The sequence below is a fragment of the Oncorhynchus mykiss genome, chromosome 27 (genome assembly GCF_057628025.1).
Source record: "Oncorhynchus mykiss isolate SJ-2025 chromosome 27, ASM5762802v1, whole genome shotgun sequence".
NCBI lineage: Eukaryota > Metazoa > Chordata > Actinopteri > Salmoniformes > Salmonidae > Oncorhynchus > Oncorhynchus mykiss.
In genome coordinates this window covers 30,107,103-30,125,879 of record NC_143048.1, presented here as the reverse complement: position 1 = coordinate 30,125,879, position 18,777 = coordinate 30,107,103, and positions in this window count along the sequence as shown.

The window sequence follows — 18,777 nt, the reverse complement described above, 5'->3', positions numbered from 1 at the left end:
GCTTGAGAGGATCTGCAGAGGAGAATGGGAGAAACTCCCCAAATACAGGTGTGCCAAGCTTGTAGCTGCAACGGGGTGAGTAACTGGTTGCCGGGAAGTCAGGTGCAGGAGAGCAGAGATGGATGATAACAGGAGAACTTTAATATACACCCTGACCCAAAGGCACAGGCGAGGCAGCAAAAAGCACAACCATGGTAACATGAACCGGGTTAAACAAAACAAACAAAACCTAGCATAAGCCAGCCTGTAGCATAACACCCTACACAAAGAACAATTCCACACACAGACATGGGGGAAACAGAGGGTAATATACATTTAGTCTGATAAGGGAATGTGAACCAGGTGTGCGGGAAAACAAGACAAAACAAATGGAAAATGAAAGGGAGTGGTGATAGCTAGAAGACCGGCGATGCCGAACGCCGCCCGAACAAGGAGAGGGACCGACTTTGGCGGAAGTCGTGACAGTAGCGTCATATCCAAGAAGACTCGAGGATGTAATCGCTGCCAAAGGTGCTTCAACAAAGTACTGAGTTAAGGGTCTGAATACTTATGTAAATGTAATATTTAAGTTGCTGTTTATTATATACATTTGCAAACATTTCTAATTACTTTTTTTCTGTCATTTTGGGGTATTGTAGATTGATGAGGGGGGAAAACTATTGATGTAACAACAAAATGTTGAAAAGGTAAAGGTGTCTGAATACTTTCTGAATTCACTGTATTTGTTTCGGGGAGATCGTTGTATGTGTGTGAGTTTGTACCATATAGAGAGATGCTGGATATTAGATTGGGGTTGGGGCATACTGTGTGTGCCCTCCTCTATCCTGCTACATCTGTCTCATATTCCAGTGCCCTTTACACAGTCAATCTGCCATAATCTCACCCTTCAATGCAACTACATTTTCCAATTTAATCAGAATTCGGGAACCTCCATGTCATTTAGAAATGAGGGCTCAAAGATACATTCTTGGGCTGATGAGAAAGACCAGAAGAAAAATTGAATCAAGGCTTCAAGTTGAGCAGGTTACTAGTTTTAACATCTCTGTAGGGTTCTCTTTAATGACATGGCAGGCTCTCCAGTGATGAAACTGCAAGCAGCACTATGGGGCTGATTCCGACCTGAGTTAAGCGCGCATAAATTGAACGTAATTCCCTTTCTATGTACTTTTTTCTCTATGCGTAATTTGACATTGAATTTAAGCATGAGAATAACATGGTATTCATTCGGGTGGAGATCTGGGAAATGAAGATATGGTGGAGGTGTGTCTTCAGACCTTGACAAAATTCCCTCTCAATTCTACCATCTTTATGCTGAGGAAGCCACGAATAAGGTCGAGCGAAGATGCCGGTTCCAAGTTGAAAAAGCCTCTACTTTCTTTTTCCCGATAGCAATAGCAACATTCTCCACGCACTGTAAATTATAAATCGATATGCTGATATATTGATAAGGGCTTGTTAAATGAGTAATCCGTTTGTATAAGGGGATTGTAAATACACATGACAATTGTTTTAGATTATTTTTCCCTATGATCCCTGGAGACAAATGTGAAACCTGTCATTGCGGCACCTTTTCCACAGTAAAGTAGGCTATAAATAGTTGTGCTGTTATTCAGAATTGTGTTCCTTCATCATTTGTATGGATGAAATTTGGATACACAAGCTAATGCCTTTTGTAGGGCCGAACCTGCAGAGTTGATGTATGCGCTTTAGAATGTCTTGATTATATGCCCAGGTTCTTCTCCTTTTTATTTTACAATTTGTATCATGTTAACTATTAGCCACCATCAGTAATACCCACATACATTTATAACTGTCACTTTAGTGTTTGTTTTCCTCAATTTGTAGCTTACATTTTACATAATTTAATTCCATTCCGTGTACCTTTCTTTCCTCTGTCATGTCCTTGTAATTATTCGTGAGGGTCACTAGCATAACTGGATCATATTAGGCTAACAGTGTGCAATAATTTGGGACATGTAGCCTTTTGAATCATTATGGAACTCTTACCACACGTAGCAGGTTAAACCTGCAGCCTGGCGCATCGTTCATGACGACTGAACCATTGTTATACAGTTCCATGACTTGGTTAGATTTATAGGACTATTGTTGAACCCTTATTATACTTTTTTCCCCACCTTCCAATATTTAATGGATTGAACTTGGATATGACAACTTTCAGGATGAATCAAACCAATATTTTTTATTCATCAATATATTTTGTGCCTAAAGGCTCTCCAAATCAGTTAAAAAATATATATTTATACATACTTTCTTAACCCAAAATGTCCCTAAATAATCTACAAGATTAGAGTATTTTTAAATCTACCAGTTCGTACTGAAACAGATGAATATGCATAGATTTTGATGGCTTTTTTTGATTGATCTCTATATTCTGAACCTGTTCTCTCTAACTATTTTAGTCCATTGACAAAATTTGAATTGGTACACCATATTTAAATGGAATGCCTAAGATAAATGTACTGAAAACCCTATTGAATGAAAAAAACAAAAAAAGTATGTTGGCAGCAAGTTGGAGGGTTTTCAGCGGTTAAATCACATGTATTCAGCTCACACTAATGGGAACTGCTCTTGCATAGCCCGTTATGCACTTGCATACATCTGAATAGGAAAGGCGTACATTTTCGATGTCTGAATCGGCTCCTATGAGCACATCTGCACTGTGACATCACTACTACCTCCTCTATGACAACATGGCAATCATGCCTGTGACGACATCACAACTAACTCCTCTATAAAGTATTAGCTTATCTTCCCTGTGACATCACTTCTAGGTGACATTACTATTATCACTCATAGCTCCTCCGTTGACATCACCATTGTCTTCTCTATGACATCAGTTACCTCCCTGTGACATCATGGCTTCACTCTTCTCTATTCCATCTCAAGACCCCCAGTAGGCTGACTTAAAAGCACTGTATGAGTGTGTAGTCTGGGGTTAGTGGGAGCTCTGTGATTTGTGTGTGTGCTCAGGTCAGGTAGTGTGTCACACCCCTGTGTTCTCTGGCTCATTTTTGTGTCTGGGTCACTTTATAGTCTGGGAAAAGGATGACCTGCTGTTAATACACACACCTACACAAATAATTGAATGTCTGGTCAATGTCAAATTGTCATCAGCAGTTATTATGAGACAGGAAATTGTTGATTATTCTGTCTGGTTCAAGGACTCATCCCCACAACACCCATATATCAATCTATCTATGGAAACCATGTGTTTGATGTATTTGATACCATTACACTCCAGCCATTGCAACGAGCCCGTCCTCCCCAATTAAGGTGCCACCAACCTCCCGTGCTATCGATCGATCTATCCATCCCCTCCCATCCAATCTCATCTCTATTGCTTTCTCTCTCTCTCTCTCTCTCTCTCTCTCTCTCTCTCTCTCTCTCTCTCTCTCTCTCTCTTTCTCTCTCTTTGTCTCTCTCTGTATCTCTCTCTCTCTCTCTTTCTCTCTCTTTGTCTCTCTCTGTATCTCAAGCGCACACACAGACATGCTGCATATTGATTGGGCTGTTTGCTCGTTGCGGTGGCTGCTTTAGGTGTCCTAATCTGGGGAGATCACGAGCTTGCAGGGTGTTATTACCACAAAGAGGAGCCACGCTCTCATCTTCCTGCCTGCCTGCCCGTCTCCTCACCACCTGACCACCACTAAACAAAAACTCACACTGAGTTTTAGAGGTGCTGTAGAGTTAATATATGCTGTGTGTAGCTGCTGTGGTGTGAGTTGTCTAGCTGTGCCATGCCATCATGACCCCATGCATCAGAGGCTTCATGTGTTTGAAGGGATCCCTGGTGGCCTAATGTCCTGCTGTCTGCTATTCATTCCATGTGACAGAACAAATGCTACATTTGATGTATTACCATCATACAAGTGGATGAAATTGAGGGGCATTTCAATGAGATGTTACACATAGATGTCTCAGATTCAGTGGGGCGTGACTCCACTAGTCCTTTCCTGTGTGATGTTTCATGCTGTGTTCCTACATAAGATCCTCCTTCATACCTAGCAGTTAAGTGCAATGTTGGGTGACTCAGCTCTCTGCTAGGTTCTGCTCAAATTGCTCCCAAACTGTGTAAATAGTTTGAGCTGAGAGAGTGTGTGAGAGAGAGTGCGTGTGAGATTGTGTGAGAGGATGTGTGTAATTGCAGGCTCTCCTTGTTGATTGGGTTCAGGCTCTCTGTCTGAAAGCCCTGTCTGTCCTGGCGAAGAGAAACGAGGAAGGAAGCAGGAAATGAATGTAGTTATGAGGTTGGCAGATTTCATAGATTCATTCACTGTAATTGGACCCATTTGTGTAAACGTATGGTTACACCCATGGGGGGGGGTTATGTTACCAACCTGTGTGTAGGTGTGCACATGCGTGTCTGCGCTTGCATTAGTTTAGGGCCCCTAAAAGTCCCTTCCAAACTCCTCCTTTCCCTAACTATCCTCCTTTCCCTAACTATCCCCTCTTCTCAACCTCTGTTTCACCCCAATCTCTCTCTCCTCCCCTTTCTCTGACTATGTACTATAATCTCTATTTCCCTCATTTATTTTCTCTCTCCCTCTTTCCCACCTTCTGTCTTATTATGTTCATTTCCCTCTCTTTACCTCCTCCTCTTCATCACTTAATTTCCATCTTATCTCCATCTCTGATTTTTTCCAAATCTTTTCTTGTTTCTTCCCTGTGTACTGTTCTTTCTCCTCCCTCTTCCTCTCTTTTTCTTCCCCTCTCCTCCCTCCATATTTAAGCGGCCCAGTTGTCATGACCACTCCTGTTTAATGGGATCGTCTTTTCTTCTCCCAGGTGAGTCTGCTCATCTTTTATCGCCGTGGGAACAAACACACAGGCACCAAATGAATACCTCTCAACCTCTACGGGAACAAGAGATCACAGGTTTAGAGAAAGAAAAATGGGGAAGGACACAGTTGTTGGTTAGAGCGTTGGTAATGAGAGCATCGTGAGAGTGTATAAGTAAGTGTTCAAGCCAACTGGTGCAGAAGGAATGGCTGGCTGGACGGTAATGGACTGTTCCCTACCACCCGCCAACAGCGCTCATTTACTGACGCACAAACGCCCATGTCTGTGAGTCAGGGAGACATCACTCCCCTGCTATGCTCTCAAGCTCTGTTTGACCACTTCTGGTCCAGAGTGGTTCAATGACAATCAGTGTGTTCTTCAACATGGTTCTGAGTCATTGAGTGCAGTTGAGTATGTTTGAGAGGGACTGGTATGGTTATGTCTAGGTTAGAGGGACTGGTATGGTTATGTCTAGGTTAGAGGGACTGGTATGGTTATGTCTAGGTTAGAGGGACTGGTATGGTTATGTCTAGGTTAGAGGGACTGGTATGGTTATGTCTAGGTTAGAGCGACTGGTATGGTTATGTCTAGGTTAGAGGGACTGGTATGGTTATGTCTAGGTTAGAGGGACTGGTATGGTTATGTCTAGGTTAGAGGGACTGGTATGGTTATGTCTAGGTTAGAGGGACTGGTATGGTTATGTCTAGGTTAGAGGGACTGGTATGGTTATGTCTAGGTTAGAGGGACTGGTAGTAGAGAGAGAGAGCTGCTGACACTGACAGTTCTGTGTGTTGTTGTTTAGCCCCAGCAGAAGATGCGACTGTCATATAAAAGTCAGCAGAGCGCAGCAAACTTTATGTGAGAGAGACGGAGGGAGGGAGAGACAGAGGAGAGAAAGGCAGAGAGAGAAAAAGCGGCAAGTAGAGAGACAGAGGAAGGGAGAGAATGGAAGAGAGGGTGGGAGAAAAGAGTCAGAGAATGAAAGAGAGAGAAAGACAGAAGTGGTCCTAGGTAGACTTTAGGGATTTTAGGAATAAAGCTGTTGGTCAGTCTGTAAACATCCCCTTGGAAACAGAAAAAGACAGGTTCATACTCCATGAACACAGACCTATTTATTGTAAGGCACATCCCAACAATAACAAAGTATCACTGTTAAGAGACTCTGGCTCTGTCATTCAAAACCATTCTGGGGAAAAATGTATGTCAGGTTGAATTACATTTGAATGGCATAATAATGTAGAGTGTGCCTAGTTTTCTCTCTCCTTGTATCGGTTAGTACAACTTACGGGGTATGGGTTACCTCATAAATTGTAACAAACAAATTCTTCCTGACATTTGTTATAAGTGTTTCTGACATTGAGTTGAGGCATCGTTAAGGTATCCAGACTTCAGCAGTGTGTGTGTGTGTATGTGTGTGTCTACTGAAGACAAAGAAAAAGGAGGTTGTGTATAAATCTCAGGGCCAGTCCAATCTGAGCACTAAGACACAGCTGGAAAGTCACTCACTCTGTCATCTGGACCAACACACTGTAACTCACACACTCATTTCCTCCTGGACAAACACACACTTGTTTCACACACATATAACCATAATCTGGTAGTTTTTGCAGTGTGTGTGTGGTGTTGCCGTAAGTCTCTGTGTGTTGTTCCACAGACACACTTCTGAACATTCAGACAGAAGTGATTTGGATCCGGTGGGGGAACGAGAAAGGAAAGGTAAATAAAATGGCAGAAAGGAAGACAAACAAATCTCCCCTTTGATTGAATCTGTTGAGGCGTGGCATTGAGAGATCACAAACAGAGGTGTGTGTATGCGTGCGCCCAATCTGATCAAAATGAAAAGAGGTTTCCATCCCTTCTATGTTCAATGCGTGGGTGGGGGGGGGGGTTCACTACCACTATGCTCAGTACTCTTTTACATGGTCAGGTCGGGCCCTGGAGTGTGTGTTCAGTTTTGTCTCTCCCTGGTCAGTGTGGCCCCTGGCTGTGCTCCACAGGTCACCTGTCCCCACTGGGGTTCCCTGAGGTCCCGTCAGAGTGACAGCCAAGGCCCCCTGCTGGTGAAAGGTGATACTCCATCCACAGTCCCTAACTGACCACAGGATCACTGCTCTGGGACTGATCTGGATGGAGCTGTGTGTGAGGGGCTGGTTAAGAAAACATACACTCCCTTAGCTCTACTCCTCAACACATACCTCCTCTCTCTTTCCACCCCTCTCCTCCTCTTTTCATCCCTCTTTCCCTCTGTCCGTATCCTTCAGGGCATATGTGGTTACCTGTGAGGGTGTTTTTGCCTGGGCTTTTATGAACTAGTGGAGAGGCTAGGGATGATAGATTTATAGCCCACTCACACATGGTGGAGCCATCAAGGATCAACCCACCTCATATCCCCAGGACTCATAAAACCAGAGACACTGGGGAGAGAGAAGAGGGAGGGAGAGAGGGGGGCAGGAGGGAGAGGTAGAGACAGAGAAGGGGTGGGAGAGAGTGTGGCAGGAGGGAGAGAGAGAGAGAGTGGGGCAGGAGGGAGGGAGAGGTAGAGAGGGAGGGAGCAGTAGGAGAGAGATGGGGCATAAGAGAGGAAGATGGTGGGTGGTTGGTTGGTGGGTGGGTGGTGGGTTGGTGGGTGGTGGGTTGGTGGGTGGGCGGGAGAGAGTAAAGAGTTAATAAAACATGTTTTCTACATAGCAGGAAGTTTGAGAGGAGGATGGAGTGAGTGAATAAGATTAAAGTTGGTCTAGCCTTATGAAGCTGCAACTCATTTTGATGAAAGAAACCCTTATGTTTATAGCAGCCATCTCAGGACCCTTCTCTTCCCCCTCTCCACTCTGTTTTTCCTCTCTGCTGTCCTTTTCCCTTCTTCCCCCTCCTTCCTCCATCTCTCCCACTCTCTAGGTAAAATGCATATCCCTGTAGCGATAAATAAAAGGCCTGGGAAATGTTTTTCTGTACTAAAAGACAATACTGAAGTCTGCAAGGGATCCCAGCCCATTGCTTCAACCCCAACCAAACATCCATACAACATCTAAAAAACATAACCATACCATTCCCTGTGCTTTGACAATTTTGGGTCATGATTCCTTTGGGCAAAAACTGTCCGTATCAACGTTGTTTATAAGTCATTTCAACCCAAAAAATCAATGTGATGAAGTTGAATCAACATGGAAAATTGATGGTTTTGCAAAAAGACATCAACGTAAGGGCATTTAACCATGGCAATGTGAATGGGTATATCGCAATTCAACGGCTCAGACACGAGACATATGTGGCAGGGACTACAGACATCACGGACTACAAAAGGAAAAGCAGCCACATCATGGACACCGACATCTTGCTTCTGGACAAGCTAAACACCTTTGCCCGCTTTGAGGATAACACAGTGCCACTGACTCGGCTGGCTACCAAGGATTGTGGGCTCTCCTTCTCCGTGGCTGATGTGAGTAAGATATTTACGCGTGTTAACACTCGCAAGGCTGCCGGTCCAGATGGTATCTCTAGCCGCGTCCTTAGAGCATGCGCAGACCAGCTGGCTGGAGTGTTTGCGGACATATTCAATCTCTCCCTATCCCAGTCTGCTGTCCCCACATGCTTCAAGATGGCCACCATTGTTCCTGTACCCAAGAAAGTAAAGGTAACTGAACTAAATGACTAGTCAGGGATCATATCACCTCTACCTTACCTGACACACTAGACCCACTTAAATTTGCTTACCGCCACCAAAAGATCCACAGATGATGCAATCGCCATTGAACTACACACTACCCTATCCCATCTGGACAAGAGAAATACCTATGTAAGAATGCTGTTTATTGACTATAGCTCAGCATTCAACACCATCGTGCCCTCCAAGCTCATCACCAATCATGAGGCTCTGGGTCTGAACCCCGCCCTGTGCAACTGGGTCCCGGACTTCCTGACGGGTCACCCCCAGGTGGTGAAGGCAGGAAAAAACACCTCCATTTCGCTGATACTCAACACTGGTGCCCCACAAGGATGCGTGTTCAGCCCCTCCTGTACTCCCTGTTCACACATGACTGCGTGGCCAAGCATGCCTCCAACTCAATCATCAAATTGGCAGACGACACAACAGTTGTAGGTCTGAATACCAACAATAACGAGATAGCCTACAGGGAGGATGTGAGGGCCCTGGGAGTGTGGTGCCAGGAAAACAACCTCTCACCCAACATCAACAAAAGAAAGGAGCTGATCGTTGACTTCAGGAAACGGCAGAGGGAGCACCCCCCCATCCACGTTGACGGGACAGCAGTGGAGAAGGTGGAAAGCTTCAAGTTGCCTCTTCAACCTCAGGAGGCTGAGGAAATTTGTTTTGGCACCTAAAATCCTCACACATTTTTACAGATTCCCAATTATGAGCATCCTGTCTGGCTGTATCACCGCCTGGTAGGGCAACTGCACTGCCCTCAACCACATGGCTCTCCAGAGGGTGGTGCGGTCTGCCCAAAGCATCACCAGGGGCAATCTACCTGCCCTCCAGGCAAAAAATATTATCAAGGACAACAATCACCTGAGCCACTGCCTGTTCACCCTGCTATCATCCAGAAGGTGAGGTCAGTACAGATGCATCAAAGCTGGGACCGAGAGACTGAAAAAACAGCTTCTATCTCTAGGCTTTCAGACTGTTAAATACTGATAAATAGGCATTACTAGCACATTATAGGCTGCTGCCCTATATACATAGACTTGGAATCACTAGTCACTTTAATAATATTTACATATTTTGCATTATTCATCTCATATGTATACTGTATTCTATCCTATTCTAATGTATCTTAGACTTTAGACTTTAGACGCTCTGACTGCCCGCCCAAATATTTATTTATTCTTTATTCCATTCCTTTACTTTAGATTTGTATTTATTGTTGTGAAAATGTTAGATATTACTGTTAGATATTACTGCACTGTTAGAGCTAGAAACACAAGCATTTCGCTACACTTGCGATAACATCTGCTAAACATGTATATGTGATAAATAAAATGTGATTTGATTTGACATGTTGAATGTTTTTTGTTGATTTCACATTTTATTCACGTTAGTTGACAACTCAACCAAATGTAAATCAAAACTAGACAGTCAGAGATAAAAGCATAAAAAATAAAACCAAAATAAAACAACAAAAAGTAAGTTTGAATGACACTGAGGGGCAGTGTTTTTACAACTAATGCCAGTTTGCCTGTGGCTGATGCTTTGCAGGTGTTTATACACATGCATATACACACACTCTCAGTCAAATACACACACAGGTAAAAAGTGCCATACATGCACTCAAACATATTCAGTTGGCCTTGCTGTTATGATTTTTGTTGTCCCTGATGTCTTTTGTTTTTTTTGCATTGTTATTTTCTGTTTTCCTTTGTCTTTTCCTCTTTTGTTCATTTTCTTGGTTATTTGGGGAGTGGGGAATGGATTTAAAAAAAAAAATAATGTTTCTTGGGGGGGGGGGGGGGGGGGGCTGTGGGAGGGGTCTCGGATGGTTGAGGGGCAGCTCTTGGGGAACTGTGGGGGGGATCTTGGAGGGCTGGTGGCCTGGCGGTTGGGATCTTGGGCTGGTGGCTGATGGATTGCTGGTTCAGGTCCCCGTTCTTTTTTGTACTTTGTGGGAGATCTGTCGACGTGCCCTTGAGCAGGGCATTGGTTGCTTCTGTGTGTCGCTCTGAATGGGAGTCTGTTAGATGACTAATGTGATGTAGTTGTTGAGCGGCTTCACTGCAAGTATATTGTATGTTTTAAATATTCAATAATAAAAACTACACGTTGAACTGACTTCTGTGCCCAGTATGGTGTTGTTAAGTGTATCTTTACAGCTATAGAAATTGACACCAACAGCCTACCTTTATCCTGCTGACAGTTGACTTTTGAAATCCAAACTCTCCTCTTCCGTTGTCGCTATAGTAACAGCAGCTACCTGCATTGGGACTTGCAAATGAACAGGTATAAATATTGGAGATTGGCTCCGGCTAGACTTCATCTGTTAGACTGGGACAGCTGTTCTCATCTAGACAGAATATTTACAATGGCTGAGCGCACATAAACACACAGGTTCGACTCATTCATACACACCACTTCAGAGGACACGCAAGGTTGTACGCACGCAAACACACTTCTACGAGGACACACACACATACAGACACTCCCTCCCTCCCTGGCTCCTTGACAGTTTGGATGGAGACAGAGTGAATAGTAAGGTAATCGGGGGACTTTAGCACAGAGTCCAAGCTCCTCTAGGGAAGTTCATGCTGACCTCCACACTCCACTGACCTGGCTTCTCATTATACAGAAACATGCTGACACTCCCTACGCCACACATTACCAAACCTGACCTCTCATCACTTATTCTCTCTCTCTGTCTCTCTCTCGCTCTCTCTCTTCCCCCCTCCCTCTCTCACTCACTTGTTCTTTTTCTCCTTGATGCTCTTGGTCTTTGTAGTCACCTCATTCTTTTACAGACTGAAGGACTTTTTGTTTAATCTCTCTCCTTTTGTGTTTCTCTCTTTTGCTGTTCATATTTTCTCTAACTTGACTTCTTTCATTTTGTTCCCCTTCCCCTCTTTTTCTCTATCCATCATACCTCCCCCTCTCCTCTTTCTCTGTCCTCTATCCCTCTTCATTCTCCCTCTTTCTCTGGATATCCCTCCACCCTCTCTTTCGTACTCTCCCCCTCTATCTCTCCGACACCATATCCCTCCACCCTCTCTTTCGTACTCTCCCCCTCTATCTCTCCGACCCCATATCCCTCCACCCTCTCCTTCGTACTCTCCCCCTCTATCTCTCCGACCCCATATCCCTCCACCCTCTCTTTCGTACTCTCCCCCTCTATCTCTCCGACCCCATATCCCTCCACCCTCTCTTTCGTACTCTCCCCCTCTATCTCTCCGACCCCATATCCCTCCACCCTCTCCTTCGTACTCTCCCCCTCTATCTCTCCGACCCCATATCCCTTCATCCTCTCCTTCGTACTCTCCCCCTCTATCTCTCCGACACCATATCCCTCCACCCTCTCCTTCGTACTCTCCCCCTCTATCTCTCCGACACCATATCCCTCCACCCTCTCCTTCGTACTCTCCCCCTCTATCTCTCCGACCCCATATCCCTCCACTCTCTCCTTCGTACTCTCCCCCTCTATCTCTCCGACCCCATATCCCTCCCCTCTCTTTCGTACTCTCCCCCTCTATCTCTCCGACACCATATCCCTCCACCCTCTCCTTCGTACTCTCCCCCTCTATCTCTCCGACCCCATATCCCTCCACCCTCTCCTTCGTACTCTCCCCCTCTATCTCTCCGACCCCATATCCCTCCACCCTCTCATTCGTACTATCTCCCTCTATCTCTCCGACCCCATATCCCTCCACCCTCTCCTTCGTACTCTCCCCCTCTATCTCTCCGACCCCATATCCCTTCATCCTCCACCCTCCACCATACTTTCTCCCCCCTCTCTTCCAGAGGATAGTGTATGGGCATGGTAGCTTTGACAGTAAGTGAGGGGAGTAGAGTTGGGGCCATGTGCTTGTTCTGATAAGCCCAGTGTTCTCCTCTTAGGGACCCTGGCCCTCTGCCAGACCTTCCCTTATCCTACCCCCCAAAGTCCCTGTACATACACCAAACACAAACACTGCGCACGTACAAGCACATAGCCACACGCACGCACCTCACGTACAAGTGCACGTGTGCACACTCACTCACTCACTCACTCACTCACTCACTCACTCACTCACTCACTCACACACACACCCCCGCACACAAACACATTGGAGCGCAGTCAGAGACCCAACGACCGGAGCATTACTGCAGTTACAGATTATGTCTTTGTTGATGTTGCTCTGTTTGTCAGAGCTCATGTTTCCTGGTGAAGAGTTGGTCTCATGCTGTGTGAGTGTTGCCTGATGCCTGACATCCATGTTAGAGAAATGAATCACAGCTAGTTAGATAAGAGGCATTCATAGAGTACTGAATCATTGTCCCTGATGTTGTTAGTTCATTCATAGAGTACTGAATCATTGTCCCTGATGTTGTTAGTTCTTTCATAGATAAGTAATAACATCAGTTTAGCAGAATAGTCCTTATTTCTCTTATAAGAGGAGGGCAGACATGGCCATGAGGAAACAAAAATCTCAATTTCCATACGCACGCACGCACGCACACACACACACACACACACACACAATGAATCTAATGAATAGGGCATTTTGTTTGTGTGTGACTCGGCTCATGTGTTTGGTAGTTTTCTGTGATTAAGTGACTGAGTGTGTTCTCTCCCTTTTATGGACATGATTTATCGGCCTCAGACTCCACAGTGAACATTAATAGGTGGCTGCAGAGACTTTGTGATCCATCTGAACTATGAAAGAGAGGGAGAGAGAGTGGGGGGAGAGAGAAGGAGATGGTGAAAGGTCATCTTTCTGAACTATGAAAGAGAGGGAGAGAGAGTGGGGGGAGAGAGAAGGAGATGGTGAAAGGTCATCTTTCTGAACTATGAAAGAGAGGGAGAGAGAGTGGGGGGAGAGAGAAGGAGATGGTGAAAGGTCATCTTTCTGAACTATGAAAGAGAGGGAGAGAGAGTGGGGGGAGAGAGAAGGAGATGGTGAAAGGTCATCTTTCTGAACTATGAAAGAGAGGGAGAGAGAGTGGGGGGAGAGAGAAGGAGATGGTGAAAGGTCATCTTTCTGAACTATGAAAGAGAGGGAGAGAGAGTGGGGGGAGAGAGAAGGAGATGGTGAAAGGTCATCTTTCTGAACTATGAAAGAGAGGGAGAGAGAGTGGGGGGAGAGAGAAGGAGATGGTGAAAGGTCATCTTTCTGAACTATGAAAGAGAGGGAGAGAGAGTGGGGGGAGAGAGAAGGAGATGGTGAAAGGTCATCTTTCTGAACTTTGAAAGAGGGAGAAAGAGGGAGAAGAAGAGATCTGGACCATTTAAACTATTAGGCTACAGGAAGACGAGAGTTGGTTTCAAGATGATGCAAGATAGAGGGTTTGGGAAGAGGTGGAATGTGTAGAATGGATGGAGAAGGAGAAATGGATAGCAAATGGGTGGGGGGGGGGGGGGAGTAGGTGTTGATGTGTGGACAGCCCCACTGACATCAAAGGCAGGACACAGACTGGTCCCATTGTGTTAACTGCATCACGCCACCTCTGATCCAAGCCTTGCATCATGTCATATCTTCTGTGCATGTATGAGTATCTGTGTGGTTGAAAGTGTGATGGTGGAACACTTGAGAAAGAGAGAGAGTGTGTGTGAGGGAATAGGAGACAGGCCAGAGCGAGAGAGGCAGGAGGGAGAAGGGAGAGAGTATGAGAGGGGTAGAGAGACAGTGTGAGGATGGGAGTGGTAGAGAGACAGTGTGAGGATGGGAGTGGTAGAGAGACAGTGTGAGGATGGGAGTGGAAGAGAGACAGTGTGAGGATGGGAGTGGTAGAGAGACAGTGTGAGGATGGGAGTGGTAGAGAGACAGTGTGAGGATGGGAGTGGTAGAGAGACAGTGTGAGGATGGGAGTGGTAGAGAGACAGTGTGAGGATGGGAGTGGTAGAGAGACAGTGTGAGGATGGGAGTGGTAGAGAGACAGTGTGAGGATGGGAGAGGTAGAGAGACAGTGTGAGGATGGGAGTGGTAGAGAGACAGTGTGAGGATGGGAGTGGTAGAGAGACAGTGTGAGGATGGGAGTGGTAGAGAGACAGTGTGAGGATGGGAGTGGTAGAGAGAGAGTGTGAGGATGGGAGTGGTAAAGAGACAGTGTGAGGGTGGGAGTGGTAAAGAGACAGTGTGAGGAATGGAGTGGAAGAGAGACAGTGTGAGGATGGGAGTGGTAGAGAGACAGTGTGGGGATGGGAGTGGTAGAGACAGTGTGTGTGTGGGAGTGGTAGAGAGACAGTGTGAGGATGGGAGTGGTAGAGAGACAGTGTGAGGATGGGAGTGGTAGAGAGACAGTGTGAGGGTGGGAGTGGTAGAGAGACAGTGTGAGGATGGGAGTGGTAGAGAGACAGTGTGAGGATGGGAGTGGTAGAGAGACAGTGTGAGGATGGGAGTGGTAGAGAGACAGTGTGAGGATGGGAGTGGTAGAGAGAGTGTGTGTGGGAGGATGGGAGTGGTAGAGAGACAGTGTGAGGGTGGGAGTGGTAGAGAGACAGTGTGAGGGTGGGAGTGGTAGAGAGACAGTGTGAGGATGGGAGTGGTAGAGAGACAGTGTGAGGATGGGAGTGGTAGAGAGACAGTGTGAGGATGGGAGTGGTAGAGAGACAGTGTGAGGATGGGAGTGGTAGAGAGAGTGTGTGTGGGAGGATGGGAGTGGTAGAGAGACAGTGTTAGGGTGGGAGTGGTAGAGAGACAGTGTGAGGATGGGAGTGGTAGAGAGACAGTGTGAGGATGGGAGTGGTAGAGAGACAGTGTGAGGATGGGAGTGGTAGAGAGAGTGTGTGTGGGAGGATGGGAGTGGTAGAGAGAGTGTGTGTGGGAGGATGGGAGTGGTAGAGAGACAGTGTGAGGATGGGAGTGGTAGAGAGACTGTGTGTGGGAGGATGGGAGTAGTAGAGAGTGTGTGTGGGAGGATGGGAGTAGTAGAGAGTGTGTGTGGGAGGATTGGAGTGGTAGAGAGACAGTGTGTGTGGGAGGATGGGAGGGGTAGAGAGACAGTGTGTGTGGGAGGATGGGAGTAGTAGGGAGTGTGTGTGAAGATGAGAGTGGTAGAGAGAGTGTGTGGGAGGATGGAAGTGGTAGAGAGACAGTGTGTGGATGGGAGGATGGGAGGGGTAGAGAGACAGTGTGTGTGGGAGGATGGGAGGGGTAGAGAGACAGTGTGTGTGGGAGGATGGGAGGGGTAGAGAGACAGTGTGTGTGGGAGGATGGGAGTAGTAGGGAGTGTGTGTGAAGATGAGAGTGTGTGGGAGGATGGAAGTGGTAGAGAGACCGTGTGTGTGCATGCAAGAGAGATAGCTCTATAAGGCACCATTAGCAAGGTTTTTTATAGGGAATCTAATTTAGTGAAGGTTGTTGGAAGGGTAATGCTGTTTTTTAACTTGGGTTCCTGCTCTGACTTAAAGGAATCCAATACTTGTTTTATTTTTATATGTTTTAAAAACATAAATAAAAAGCAATTTGTTTGCTTGAGCTTTGTGCCGGAGTCTTAAGAGAAGAGAAAACAGAGAGAAAAGGGGAAACAAGAAAGAGACAGAACAGGGTAAAAGAGGATGAAAGCTGAAACCTGTAGGGAGGGCTTTGGTTCTATTAGAGAACTAGGTTCATGGCTACATGCACTCGATTGGTTGATTTGATATTCTGCTTAGCCATCCGCTGTGACACTGTGCGTGATTGAGTGAAGTATGAGTCACATAATATGTCATCATAATAATGGCCATGGTTGTCAACAGTTTCATGATAGTGGCCATGCTGATTGTGCTCACATCTGTGTTGTCATTTTGATATCCATGGCTATTTACTCATTTGCGCCGTCATAATGGTATCCATGATGGATTCTTACTCGTTTGTGATGTCATAATGGTATCCATGATGGATTCTTACTCGTTTGTGATGTCATAATGGTTTCCATCATTTGTGATGTTATAACAATTACTTTCTCTCTCTCGCACTCTCTCTCTTTCACACCATATCTCATTAACAAGCATTGAAGAGGGGTCCAGAGCCTGAGAACATCTGAATGTTACTGTTTCTTAATAGTCCATGGTCGATGTGACACGAGTATAGTAACTTGTTTTCTTGTACAGTACTGTAACTGATTTGGCTGCTGGCTTTGGTTTGGTCCAGTCTGTAACTGATTTGGCTGCTGGCCTTGGTTTGGTCCAGTCTGTAACTGATTTGGCTGCTGGCCTTGGTTTGGTCCAGTCTGTAATTGATTTGGTAGCTGGCCTTGGTTTGGTCCAGTCTGTAATTGATTTGGTAGCTGGCCTTGGTTTGGTCCAGTCTGTAACTGATTTGGCTGCTGGCCTTGGTTTGGTCCAGACTGTAATTGATTTGGTAGCTGGCCTTGGTTTGGTCCAGTCTGTAACTGATTTGGCTGCAGGCCTTGGTTTGGTCCAGTCTGTAACTGATTTGGCTGCTGGCCTTGGTTTGGTCCAGTCTGTAACTGATTTGGCTGCTGGCCTTGGTTTGGTCCAGTCTGTAACTGATTTGGCTGCTGGCCTTGGTTTGGTCCAGTCTGTAACTGATTTGGCTGCTGGCCTTGGTTTGGTCCAGTCTGTAACTGATTTGGCTGCTGGCCTTGGTTTGGTCCAGTCTGTAATTGATTTGGTAGCTGGCCTTGGTTTGGTCCAGTCAGTAACTGATTTGGTAACTGTTCTTGGTTTGGTCCAGTCTGTAACTGATTTGGCTGCTGGCCTTGGTTTGGTCCAGTCTGTAACTGATTTGGTAACTGTCCTTGGTTTGGTCCAGTCTGTAACTGATTTGGCTGCTGACCTTGGTTTGGTCCAGTCTGTAACTGATTTGGCTGCTGGCCTTAGTTTGGTCCAGTCTGTAACTGACTTGGCTGCTGGCCTTGGTTTGGTCCAGTCTGTAACTGATTTGGTAACTGGCCTTGGTTTGGTCCAGTCTGTAACTGATTTGGTAACTGTCCTTGGTTTGGTCCAGTCTGTAACTGATTTGGCTGCTGGCCTTGGTTTGGTCCAGTCTGTAACTGACTTGGCTGCTGGCCTTGGTTTGGTCCAGTCTGTAACTGATTTGGTAACTGGCCTTGGTTTGGTCCAGTCTGTAACTGATTTGGTAACTGGCCTTGGTTTGGTCCAGTCTGTAACTGATTTGGCTGCTGGCCTTGGTTTGGTCCCGTCTGTAACTGATTTGGTAACTGGCCTTGGTTTGGTACAGTCTGGCCTTGGTTTGGTCCAGTCTGTAACTGATTTGGTAGCTGGACTTGGTTTGGTCCAGTCTGTAATGGATTTGGTAGCTGGCCTTGGTTTTGTCTGGTCTGTAATGGATTTGGTAGCTGGCCTTGGTTTTGTCTGGTCTGTAATTGATTTGGTAGCTGGCCTTGTTTGCTCCAGTCTGTAATTGATTTGGTAGCTGGTCTTGGTTTGGTCCAGTCTGTAACTGATTTGGTAACTGGCCTTGGTTTGGTCCAGTCTGTAACTGACTTGGCTGCTGGCCTTGGTTTGGTCCCGTCTGTAACTGATTTGGTAACTGGCCTTGGTTTGGTCCAGTCTTGCCTTGGTTTGGTCCAGTCTGTAACTGATTTGGCTGCTGGCCTTGGTTTGGTCCAGACTGTAATTGATTTGGTAGCTGGCCTTGGTTTGGTCCAGTCTGTAACTGATTTGGCTGCAGGCCTTGGTTTGGTCCAGTCTGTAACTGATTTGGCTGCTGGCCTTGGTTTGGTCCAGTCTGTAACTGATTTGGCTGCTGGCCTTGGTTTGGTCCAGTCTGTAACTGATTTGGCTGCTGGCCTTGGTTTGGTCCAGTCTGTAACTGATTTGGCTGCTGGCCTTGGTTTGGTCCAGTCTGTAACTGATTTGGCTGCTGGCCTTGGTTTGGTCCAGTCTGTAATTGATTTGGTAGCTGGCCTTGGTTTGGTCCAGTCAGTAACTGATTTGGTAACTGTTCTTGGTTTGGTCCAGTCTGTAACTGATTTGGCTGCTGGCCTTGGTTTGGTCCAGTCTGTAACTGATTTGGTAACTGTCCTTGGTTTGGTCCAGTCTGTAACTGATTTGGCTGCTGGCCTTGGTTTGGTCCAGTCTGTAACTGATTTGGCTGCTGGCCTTAGTTTGGTCTGGTCTGTAATGGATTTGGTAGCTGGCCTTGGTTTTGTCTGGTCTGTAATTGATTTGGTAGCTGGCCTTGTTTGCTCCAGTCTGTAATTGATTTGGTAGCTGGTCTTGGTTTGGTCCAGTCTGTAACTGATTTGGTAACTGGCCTTGGTTTGGTCCAGTCTGTAACTGACTTGGCTGCTGGCCTTGGTTTGGTCCCGTCTGTAACTGATTTGGTAACTGGCCTTGGTTTGGTCCAGTCTTGCCTTGGTTTGGTCCAGTC